Source organism: Gadus morhua, chromosome 16 (assembly GCF_902167405.1).
Source record: "Gadus morhua chromosome 16, gadMor3.0, whole genome shotgun sequence".
In the NCBI taxonomy this organism is placed as follows: domain Eukaryota; kingdom Metazoa; phylum Chordata; class Actinopteri; order Gadiformes; family Gadidae; genus Gadus; species Gadus morhua.
Window position 1 is genome coordinate 15,693,924 of NC_044063.1, and position 12,259 is coordinate 15,706,182.

Below are 12,259 nucleotides of genomic sequence, written 5' to 3' on the forward strand. Positions count from 1 at the left end.
CATCCGAGCCATGATCACTTCCAACTTCTGCCCTCTGGAAGACGCTATAGATCTCTGAAGACTGGAACGACGCGCTTCAACAAAAGCTTCTATCCTTCAGCGATTAAACTTCTGAACTCCTGAAGATTTGCAAATCTATTTATTCAATTATTTTAATTTTTGATATTAATATTAATCCGCTCCCCACCCCCACCCCAGTTTTTTTGTCACCCTGAGGATCAGTGAAATATCTATATGTTTATTTTATTTTGCATGTAAAATAAACAAAAAATTAATAGCTGTGAAATAGCCCAGCCCACCTCTCATGCTTATTTGTTCCCATTTCCTTTGGTGAAACGATTTACTTTGAAAATGAACGGAAAAGGGTAGCTTTAGCTTAGGTTAAGGTATGATTCCATCTCTAATTGGATTGTCAACACATGCCAAAGAACCCTTTGGCATCCTTGAAACAAGCAATTAAACTACCCTTTTGACAGTGAGGATAACCAGTTTCCATGATCACCATCATGGAAACAATAATGGCTTAATCCAAATAGCATTTCATGTTTTTGCTCTGTTCATTATCATGTTCTAAGGGTGGCCAAAATATAGACATTGTCTTCCCATACGTAGAGTGGTGAGATTCCTTCCCTCTCTCCGTCTGCATTACTCATAGAAATTCAACCTTTCAAGAGTGGTTTCTGGCATGGTGTGACCCAAAGTTCTTCTAAGAGGACCTATGTGTATCTCTCTGCACATTCCAATATTGTGGAGATGGACTCAATACTTCGCACCCACTGTTGATGTGTTATGTTTCCCAAAATGTTATTTTGAGGCTACACGCAACAGTTACGTAACATGTTACTCATCCACCTCCTGAAGGGGCCTGTTGGTGTGTGTAGTCACACACAATCAACGGTCTGAAGATGAGCCATCTTGTCTTGATGAATACATTCAGTTTACAGTTGAACTATTGCAACTGACATACCGTAATGCTTCTTATTGGTTTGATGGTGGAAGTGCATGTAAATGCATGCTACAATAACTATATGACTATAATCTTGAAATAAGTGTTTAATCTTTTGTGTCACATTTACTGAAACAACAATAATCCATCTTCTCTCCATTTAGAAGTCAATGTTCTTCCTTTCTCTGTGCCGTCAAACCCTGCCTATTTTTCCCTGTCTATTTTGATGCCTGAAGTCTATTACATTTAGTTAATTTGTGGGGCAACTGTAACCTGACTATGTTGCCAGACCACAATAAACAAACTCTCCTAAAACAAGCATTGTGAACGTAGGCTATACTGTGCACAGTTGGTTTCCAATGCAAAAAAGCCAATCCCAGTTGCAAAATGAAACCCCTGAGTGGTTTTCCCCCAGAGAAATCCGTGTCTGGTCTAAGGGCCTCTGGGATCTTCATATTAATGGAAATTAAGCAAATTTGCTGCCTAGTATGCATTTTAATTAGGTCCAATGGCAAAATTGTTTGATTTATATTTAAACTATTAGACATAATAATTAGCCGAATCAGCACACTTTCAAGCTCCATAACTAAACTATCACACAACTTATTATGAAAAAACAGTCTCTGTTTTATATTTTCTATATATTTTTTATAAATAATGTGTGGGAGTGTCTGTGGGATGATGGCTGATTTAAGCAGCCTCACCTTGCTGATTCTGATTGGACTCTGGGGCATGGTGAGGTAGTAATCAGTGTGCACAGGTTAAACCAGCCATTACCAAGACAAACACACTCAAGGACTGACCTGGAGCAGCAGGCCATGTATCATTTCCTAAGAACTTGACAATAAACCGTTGGTTGGAGGTGCCCAATAAAAGTCACATAGGTGGAGTGTAGCATGGAAATTACCACAAATATATGTTGTATGGTTAAATGTTAAGCAAAGCTCTGTTCTCCTCTTATTTAAGTAGTAATGTGTTCTTCAACTGCTTGATGTTTATCCTCAATTATTCTATTTAGCAATGTTATTTTGGACATTTCTTGTAATCCTTATGTCAACTTTAACTCTGGATTTGTGTGTTTTTGACTGATAGGGAAAAGGTTGAGGATACACATGTACTTTTCTAATTGTATTCAATTCTCCTCTGTTGACCTTGCGTGCACACTTGTCTTGGCTTGTCTTCTATAGGATGCAGAGTAAAAGATCCCTCCTTGTAAGTTTGCGATAGGTCAGCAGGGGAGCGGAGAAGCAGCAAGCCTAACACATTCAATGATCGGATGTCAATAGACCTAACCATCTAGGAGGCTACATGCGACCACCTCCCCTCTCAAGCAGGAGAATTAGCTTGTTTTATGCAAACACCTCTGACCTGCGATAAGCACATGGAGGGGCTGACCTGCTGACTGATGCTTTCTTTGCCTATTTCCAGATTAGCGTGAGATACAAATAGTGCCTGGTATTTACATACATGTAAAATACCACGCATGCATTCAGATTACAATTTAGATGCCAACCAGTCAAATGAGCCAGAGTGCAAGGAGGCATCTGGATTTCACCTGGTATGGAAGCACCAGTGTCCTTGCTATTGATTTTGTTCAAAAAGGCCAATCTACTTAAATACACTTAAAAAAATAAACCATATGATAGGAATCATTTACAAAAAATATGCGTGGATGATGGAATAAGGCACGTTTTTTCTTAGTACAATGGATTATTACACGTCAATGCAAGTAAGCAGTACTGTGCCATTATTCCAGATTCCCAGGGCTGTGCTAGAGAGTGGGATGTTGTCAGTCTCCTATCGTTCTCCCGACCCATCGCAGGGCTATTTATTTCTCCTCATTTAAGCCCTCAGCGCTGGCACTTTCGAGGCTTGATTAGAATAAGAATTCAGGACATCAGGGCTGGAGATGTATCCTCTCCAGGGATTCATCTGACTGGCAGAGATTGAGTGCATGTCCTTTCTTGAAAGACAACTGGCTGAATTACTAATTCCAAAACACAAATTGATGGTAACACACATTTAACATACACACTCCCTCCGAGACCCAGATACACACCCTAAAATTGGGATATTTCAGTCTTCTTAGTAGCTTGGCAGTAGAAATGCAGGCCCAAGAGAAATAAACAGAGATGTCAGTTTCTATTTACGTCAAACAGAAGCTCCCTGTCTGTCATCTTTGTGTGTCACTTCTTGACTATGGGATTGAGTCTTTGCTATTTGAAAAAGAGTGGTGACAAATAGGTTTATGGGTGTCGGGAAAGTAAAATTATGGCAACATGAACCTCTTTAATATTTATTGTTTTATATATATTATTTTTCCAGCTGCGTTTTGAATGTCACAACAGCAAAGTGATTTGTGGACTTGAATCCAACGTGATGGTTTTTAGATGAGGTTTTAAGGACAGTCTGAATTTGATACTATACACTATACACACAAACGTCTATCTTTTCGCTTACTTTCTCCATACCACCATATAATACGTAAAAACGCCTGTTATATTGGCCCAAAAAGAACTGCACATTTTTCTTCAAATGACACCCTCTTTGTTTTGTGTTGACGCTCGATTTCTGATTAGGTTGTTTTTTTCTAAGCCTCAAAGTTTCAAAGGTCACTTTGCTAAATGTCTTAATTGAATTGGTTCTGGAGCTGATGCTGAGCCCCACAGTGTGGGGTGTGTGTGTTTCTTTCCCAAGCTGAAATTAAGGTGGAGGAGTTATATGGGATAAATAAGATTTATTGCCATTACTAAAAGTGTGGGTGAAAAAATGTAAGGTGCAGTACCTAATCCTGTGACCCCTGAAAGGTGGTTAATGTAAAAATCAATGCCGCTGGCTTTATCACCTCAGTTTAGGAGCAAAGATATTTACAAGATGCTACTGACACATAGTAAGCATATCTGAGGAGACTGCACTTAACGCTGTACCTTAAATATATTGTGATTCAGAGTTGTAGTTAATTTAGTCTTTGAAGTGATTTTTATTATTTTTTTCCGAAACCAAGGTGTTATATGGCAATTGCCTTCTAATATCACACAAATGTTTAAATGTGCTGTACATTATTTGTTGATCATCTACATTTTTTCAAAAATGGTATTTGTCTAATATGTCAATGTGTGTTTTAGTTTATAGCACAAGTAAATAAAATGGCAGACATTGCATATCCTATCAACAAACAAACAAAAATAGACACATGCAGCATGACCTCAGTAACATGCGAAATGGGAGTCGACTACTGCCGGGCCATTGAACCCAATATTCTGTTGCACATCATTGTTTATTGAGATCCAAACCAAAAAAAGAGCCAAAACCCTTGGCTTAATTGAACACTGAAATACCCAAAGAGCACATGGTTGACACTGTGCTTTGTTTATAATTTTGCAAACCTTGGCCTGCCTTTTATCCCCCAACCTTGCAAAACATACCTTTCCATTTTCAAAGAATGTCACACAAAGACCTAATCTTTCAAGGGCCAAAGTTCAGTTTAGCAGATGAATTTTTGAAACATAAATAATAGCCGACTCTACACAAACTAGAGTTTCCGTGCGTGCGTTGCGCACGCTCAATCTCTGGTTGTAATTAAACCCATAGCAATAATGTTGAAACCCTGGTTGATAATGTAACACATTTCTGAGCGCATAACATAATAACATTTTGCCTATAATGTTACAGCGTATAGAAATTTTGGTTCACCTATTACGTAATGAAGCAAGCATAATAATTTCCTGCTTACGTTATGAAGTAAGCATAATAATTTTTTACTTATAAGCTGTTTTCACACATTTTTTTTTTTTCACAGGAGATTCTACCCTGAGGGTGATTCACACTTGATGCTTTACGTGCGGACATCGATGTAATTTAGACATCAGTAGAATCCACGGTGGGTTAAGGGGGGTGGGCTTGCAAGGGGCAGGAAATGACGTAGGGTCTAAGTTCGCAAGAAACGGGCAGAACTCATCGCGATCATCTTAAATGTTGCTAAAATTATGGATTATATATTCCGTTGCATCCACAAAATCCGAAGCAGTGATCGATGAGAGATTTGAGCATGAGTTTGAGACAAATAGGAGAAACGATGAAGAAGAAAGGCTTCACGTACGACTGCGTTACCGGAGAAAGAGAGCATATTTTTTTGCCTCATTAAAATAACACTTGGACAAATGTAGTTGATTTCTGTGTTTAACTGAGGAAACAGAGTTGGAGGACGGGACCCTATAATGTTCAGCTGACTGTTGTCAGTAATAATAATAAAAAAAAACATTTTCTATACACGTACAGCTGTGAACTCATTTAATGTAATTGATTGTATGATGTGTACTTTTAGGGTTTTGATAAGACTTATCTTTCAGCGTTCACCACAAATGACTCTTAAAAGCAGTACCAACATTTAAATATTTTTTAACCATTCAGAGAACAAAAAGCAAAAGGCTGATTATCATTACATGCAGAAGCGTCATCAACACTGAAGTGGGGTGAGAAATACAGACTTTCTACTCCTCATTCACTTATAAGGTCATTTACATTTCCTACGGAGAAAAAACTACCTCAGGTATTATTCAGGAGATATTTGTGGTACAAATGTCAGGACATGTTGTTCACACATAAGGTCCATCAGGAAAATATCAGGATTTACATGTGTGTCTGAAAGCAGCACTGTAAAAACGAAAACTTAAAATTGTTGGTCTCATTATGATTTCTGAGTAAAATGAATATAAAACATTAAGTATTCATGTCAACTGTGCAATGCAATTTAGTCCAACCAACAATGTTGAGTTTTGGGTCAAGAGTTGGGCTCACTGTAGTCTCTTTGTTAGCAAGACACACGGGTTTAAGTTAGGCCCCGTCTACACGAAGCCGATTTCATGGCGAAACCGCAAAGGTCTTGTACGGTTCGGCCTTCCGTCCACACGAAGCCGGCGAATCCGCTGACCGAAACCGCAAACTTCTGAAACCACCCTCGGAGGTGGTTTCAAATCTACCCGGTTTCGTTTTGGATTCGTGTGGACGCCTGAAACCGACTGAAACCGTAAACCATGACGTCATCGCCCCACCCTTCGACCCTCTAGCCAATGACTGTTAAGCCCGCGGAGTCTCAGCCTTTATGCGCATGCTCGCCTCTTCTTACTATTTATTTTTGTAGCAGAAGCGGCGCCCCTTATGGGCCTGGAATGTGTACTACAGCGTTTCTACAGATCTACCCGGTTTCGCTTGACTCCGTCTTTACGGAGATACTCCGAAACCGGATAGATCGAAACCGTAACGGTTTCGGCTTCGTGTGGACGGGGCCTCAGACTCTGTCTGAGGCTGGGCCAACTACGGTGCACATGCGCATTTTGACACTACCCCCCGGGGAGTCTGGGTATTCGTGATGCCGGTTGGGAAAAAGGGGTTTATTGCCTTTTGTCAATTTGTTTCTGTTAGGTTAAGTTGGGTTAACGGGTTTGGGGTCTTTATTGTTTGTGTGTTGTTTATTGTGCGTAGTGTTGCCGCCACCGTTACCGAGACTTGCATGTCCGTTGGTTGGGTGTGCGGTGCGCTGTGTGTTGCGGGTGTGTGTTAAATAAAGGCAGCTCTCGGGATTGTGCGGTGTATGAGGCACGAGAGTTGCGTCACCGTTTAACCTGGGCTCCCGTCTCGTGCAGAACAAGTTTGACCATAATGTCAAACTTGTTCTGCACTTTGGTTTGCTGCATTTAGACAGCGATTCTCTGCTGCTGAACTAGCTACATGTTGCTAGTTTCAAATTATTAATTTTAATAAAGTGAATTTAAAACTCGTTTTGCATTCTTTGATTTTTTTTTTTTTTTTTAAATAATATTAACCTTAATTTGAAATATTAAGTTAACACCCCTGACTTATTTTTTTGAGTTTGTAAAATATAAAAATCTTAGTTGGTATAACTCTAACTTTCAAGTTTGTCTAAAGAAGAAAATGACCTTTTTGATGGGCTCAAAACTCAAAAATGTATTGCAGTAAGATGCCTTGCAATTTGGAGTTTGCTCAACTTTTTATTTTTTACAGTGTAGTGTGTGAGCATTTGATTATAAAATGAGTCAATTTATGGGTAACAGGTGTAATGGTTCGATGGAATGTGCAGTATACTATTCATGCAAATCAATTATTCAATAGCTTTTACTGTTATTCAGGGCTGAAAAGTGCATTGACATTTTAAAATGCATTGCAACTACTATTGGTTTGTTGAAAATAATAATCATCATTGAGATTAAACATCTCTTCAGGTTTCCTGGCCAAGACAGGCAGCAGTAGCCTACAGTCACACATAGCATACACACAAAACCTAATAAAAAATAAAACAACTAAAACAGTCCGCAGGGGGGAGGGGGGATATCAATATCGCATGACATTTTGAGAGGCTCAAGGAGGAGAGTAATATTACATTTGAGCAACAAAGTGTAGTCTTGTGGCGGACTCTATAGACATAATTCACAATACTGTGTTATTGACATGTTTTCGTTCTGCGTAATAGGGACGCTGTCTCTTTAAGATCACGTGACTTGTGTGTTGATATGCCGGTCGGCGCGATGTTTGAATTTAACGTTTTTTATATGAGAAAATGAACGACCTGCCATTGCTTGTCGAGGTGGGGGGAGGGGGGGTATCAATAAAGCAAGACATTGCAGGATGCGGGATCGATCTTGCCGTTGTCTTTCAACCCGCGAGTGTGTGTGTGCGTGTGGTGTGTGTGTATATGGTGTCCTGAGCTGAGCTGCCTTTGTCTTGAAACGTCTGCGTCAGCGCATGCATGTGCGTGTGTATGTGCGTGTGTGTACGTGCGTGCGTGCGTGCGTGTGGTGTATGTGTGTGTGAGCCGCTTGGCCTGCATGTGTGTGCGGTGTGTAGCGCTGCCTTTGTATTGAAATGTTTGCGTCAGCGCGGGCGTGTGTGTTCTTGTGTGTGTGTATGCGGTGTGCATGTGCGTGTGTGCGTGCATTTGTGCGGTTTAGGTGTGCGTTTGCGCGTGCTGTGTGTGTGAGTTGCTGGCTGCTTGGCGCATGCGCACTGACCAACTTGAGTAACCTGTGCGACAGGTCTGCTATTATACAAGATATGTCTATTAAGAAAGAAAACATTTCAAGTTTTCATGGAACAATTTAGAACAGTAGATTAAATGATACAATCATCCATTCTAATATGATATGCTAAAAAATGGTGGTCAATGAACAGTACTAAATAAGGAATCCACCATTTTTTGTCAACCCACATTTAGTTAAACATTCATTGGTAGATAATTGCTAAAGCTGTGGTCTATCAGTTTATGTAGTAATGTATGTGGAGACAGTCCAAATCATTTATCATGTGAGTCAGGAAGACTTTTAAAAGGGTTTTGGATGAATTCCAGTGAACCAAGAGCCTCCCATGACCCAAAGATTCAGACAGAGAACAGTTTGGTTCAGAGTGTTTAGAACAACCTGCGTTCATTTATTAATGATACAAACTAAAGTAGACATAGAACACATACAGGTTCAAGTTCACTGACCTGCATACATCAATGAAAGATTAATTTGCAATTGTGTGGTTTCCTTTCACTTTTTGATGAGCTATGATCCAAGGAGTCTGGGTTCATTATATATAATAAAATGGGGTCAACCATTAAACACTTGTGTTTCTGTTTCAGGATGAGTAATAAAACATAACTCATCCTTTGTTCATTCATCCAGTTATTTTACTCCTTCTGGATTGGTGTTCAATACCATATACACTTCCGACCCTACCCTTACAAAATGATATGATTGGGTGCATGCACTGTTTGTTTATAAATAAGCATTTATGAATTTAGTTAATTGGATCATATGATACATGTAAGCCGATCTGGATGATTGCAATGATGACGTCTTTAGTGGATGCGTATAGTGGTTTGTTATTCATGGAAGCTGTTGGAATATATGCAATGGAAAAAGTTGAAGGTGTTGAAGGTGTCCCATTTTGAATGATGTCCTCATCATCCTCATCGTCATCCGCTTATCCGGGGTCGGGTCGCGGGGGGAGCAGCTCAAGCAAGGGGCCCCAGACTTCCCTTTCCCGGGCCACATTGACCAGCTCTGACGGGGGGATCCCGAGGCGTTCCCAGGCCAGTGTTGAGATATAATCTCTCCACCTAGTCCTGGGTCTTCCCCGAGGTCTCCTCCCCACTGGACGTGCCTGAAACACCTCCCAAGGAAGGCGCCCAGTGGGCATCCTTACCAGATGCCCGAACCACCTCAGCTGACTCCTTTCTAAGTAAAGGAGCAGCGGCTCTAATCCGAGTTCCTCACGGATGGCTGAGCTTCTCACCCTATCCCTAAGGGAGACGCCAGCCACCCTTCTGAGAAAACTCATCTCGGCCGCTTGTACCCGCGATCTCGTCCTTTCGGTCATCACCCAGCCCTCATGACCATAGGTGAGGATAGGAACGAAGATCGACCGGTAGATCGAGAGCTTTGCCTTGCGGCTCAGCTCTCTTTTCGTTACAACGGTGCGGTAAAGCGAACGCAATACCGCCCCCGCTGCTCCGATTCTCCGGCCAATCTCACGCTCCATAGTACCCTCACTCGCGAACAAGACCCCGAGGTACTTGAACTCCTTCACCTGGGCTAAGGACTCATTTCCTACCCGGAGTAAGCAATCCACCGGTTTCCTGCTAAGAGTCATGGCCTCAGATTTAGCGGTGCTGATCCTCATCCCAGCCGCTTCACACTCGGCCGCCAGCCGATCCAGTGAGTGCTGAAGGTCACAGGCCGATGATCCAATGAGGACCACATCATCTGCAAAAAGCAGTGACGAGATCCTCAGACCACCGAACTGCAACCCCTCCCCACCACGACTACGCCTCGATATCCTGTCCATGTATATCACAAACAGGATTGGTGACAAGGCGCAGCCCTGGCGGAGACCAGCACCCACTGAGAACGAAACTGACTGGCTGCCGAGAACACGAACACAGCTCTCGCTTTGGGAGTACAAAGATTGGATGGCCCTGAGGATAGACCCCCTTACCCCATACTCCCGCAGCACCTCCCACAGTTTCTCCCGGGGGACCCGGTCATACGCCTTCTCCAGATCCACAAAACACATGTAGACCGGATGGGCATACTCCCAGGCCCCCTCCAGGATCCTTGCGAGAGTGAAGAGCTGGTCCGTAGTTCCACGTCCGGGGCGAAAACCGCATTGTTCCTCTTCAATCTGAGGTTCGACGATCGGCCGAACCCTCCTTTCCAGCACCTTGGAGTAGACTTTACCAGGGAGGCTGAGAAGTGTGATACCCCGGTAATTGGCACACACTCTCTGGTCCCCCTTTTTGAACAGGGGAACCACCACCCCGGTTTGCCACTCCTTTGGCACTGTACCCGACTCCCACGCGATGTTGAATAGGCGTGTCAACCATGACAGCCCCTCAACACCCAGAGCCTTTAGCATTTCTGGCTGGATCTCATCAATCCCTGGGGCTTTGCCACTGCGGAGATGTTTGACTACCTCAGTGACCTCCACCAGGGAAATTGACGACGAAACACCATCAACCTCGAGCTCTGCCTCCAACATAGAGGGCGTGTTATTCGGATTCAGGAGTTCCTCAAAGTGTTCCTTCCAACGTCCGACGACCTCCTCAGTTGAGGTCAACAGAGTCCCATCCTTACTGTACACAGCTTGGATGGTTCCCCGTTTCCCCCTCCTGAGGTGCCGGATAGTCTTCCAGAAACACTTTGGTGCCGACCGAAAGTCCTTCTCCATGGCCTCTCCGAACTTCTCCCACACCCGCTGCTTAGCCTCCGACACGGCAGCCGCTGCAGCCCTTCGAGCCTGTCGGTACCCTGCAACCGAGTCAGGAGTCCTCCAGGATATCATATCCCGGAAGGCCTCCTTCTTCAGTCGGACGGCTTCCCTGACCACCGGTGTCCACCACGGTGTCCGAGGGTTACCGCCCCTTGAGGAGCCTAAGACCCTGAGGCCACAGCTTGCCACCGCAGCTTCAGCAATGGAGGCTTTGAACACCGCCCACTCCGGCTCAATGCCCCCAACCTCCACAGGAATGCCAGAAAAGCTCCGCCGGAGGTGTGAGTTCAAGATTCCTAGGACGGGGGCCTCCTCCAGACGTTCCCAGTTCACCCGCACTACTCGTTTGGGCTTACCAGGTCTATCCGGAAATTTCCCCCATTCCCTGATCCAACTCACAACCAGATGGTGGTCGGTTGACAGTTCCGCCCCTCTCTTTACCCGAGTGTCCAAAACATGCGGCCTCAGGTCAGATGACACGATCACGAAATCGATCATCGATCTTCGGCCTAGGGTACTCTGGTACCAGGTACACTTATGAGCACCCTTATGTTCGAACATGGTGTTTGTTATGGATAATCCATGACTAGCACAGAAGTCCAATAACAAACGACCGCTCGGGTTTAGATCAGGGAGGCCGTTCCTCCCCACCACGCCTCTCCAGGTGTCTCCATCGTTGCCCACGTGGGCGTTGAAGTCTCCCAGCAGAACTACGGAGTCCCCTACTGGAGCCCCATACAGGACTCCATTCAGGGTCTCCAAGAAGGCCGAGTACTCTGAGCTGCTGTTTGGTGCATATGCACAAACAACAGTCAGAGTTTTCCCCCCTACAACCCTTAGGCGCAGGGAGGCGACCCTCTCGTCTACCGGGGTAAACTCCAACACCGCGGCGCTCAGCCGGGGATTTATGAGTATCCCCACACCCGCCCGGCGCCTCACGCCCTCGGCAACTCCGGAGAAGAATAGAGTCCAACCCTTATCCAGGAGTACGGTACCAGAGCTGAGACTGTGCGTGGAGGTAAGCCCCACCAGATCTAACTGATAGCGCTCCACCTCCCTCACAAGCTCCGGTTCCTTTCCCCACAGCGAGGTGACGTTCCACGTCCCCAGAGCCAGCTTCTGCCGCCCGGGTCTGGTCCGTCGAGACCCCTGACCTTCGCTGCCACCCATGTGGCTGCGCACCCGACCCCAACGGGTCTTCCCACAGGTGGTGGGCCCATGGGATGAAGAGAGGGGGGGTGCCACGTAGTTTGTTCGGGCTGTGCCCGACCGGGCTCCGTGGCAAACCCGGCCACCAGGCGCTCGCCATCGAGCCCTCCGTCTGGGCCTGGCTCCAGACGGGGGCCCCGGGCTTCCTCCGGGCCGGGTCACATCTCCTCTTTTTTTGTTCTTCATTGGAGTTTTTTGAACCATTCTTAGTCTGGCCCCTCACCTGAGACCACTCTGCCATGAGAGACCCTACCAGGAGCACAAGGCTCCCGACAACACAGCTCTCAGGTTCACAGGGACACGCAAACCTCTCCACCACGATAAGGTGACGGTTCC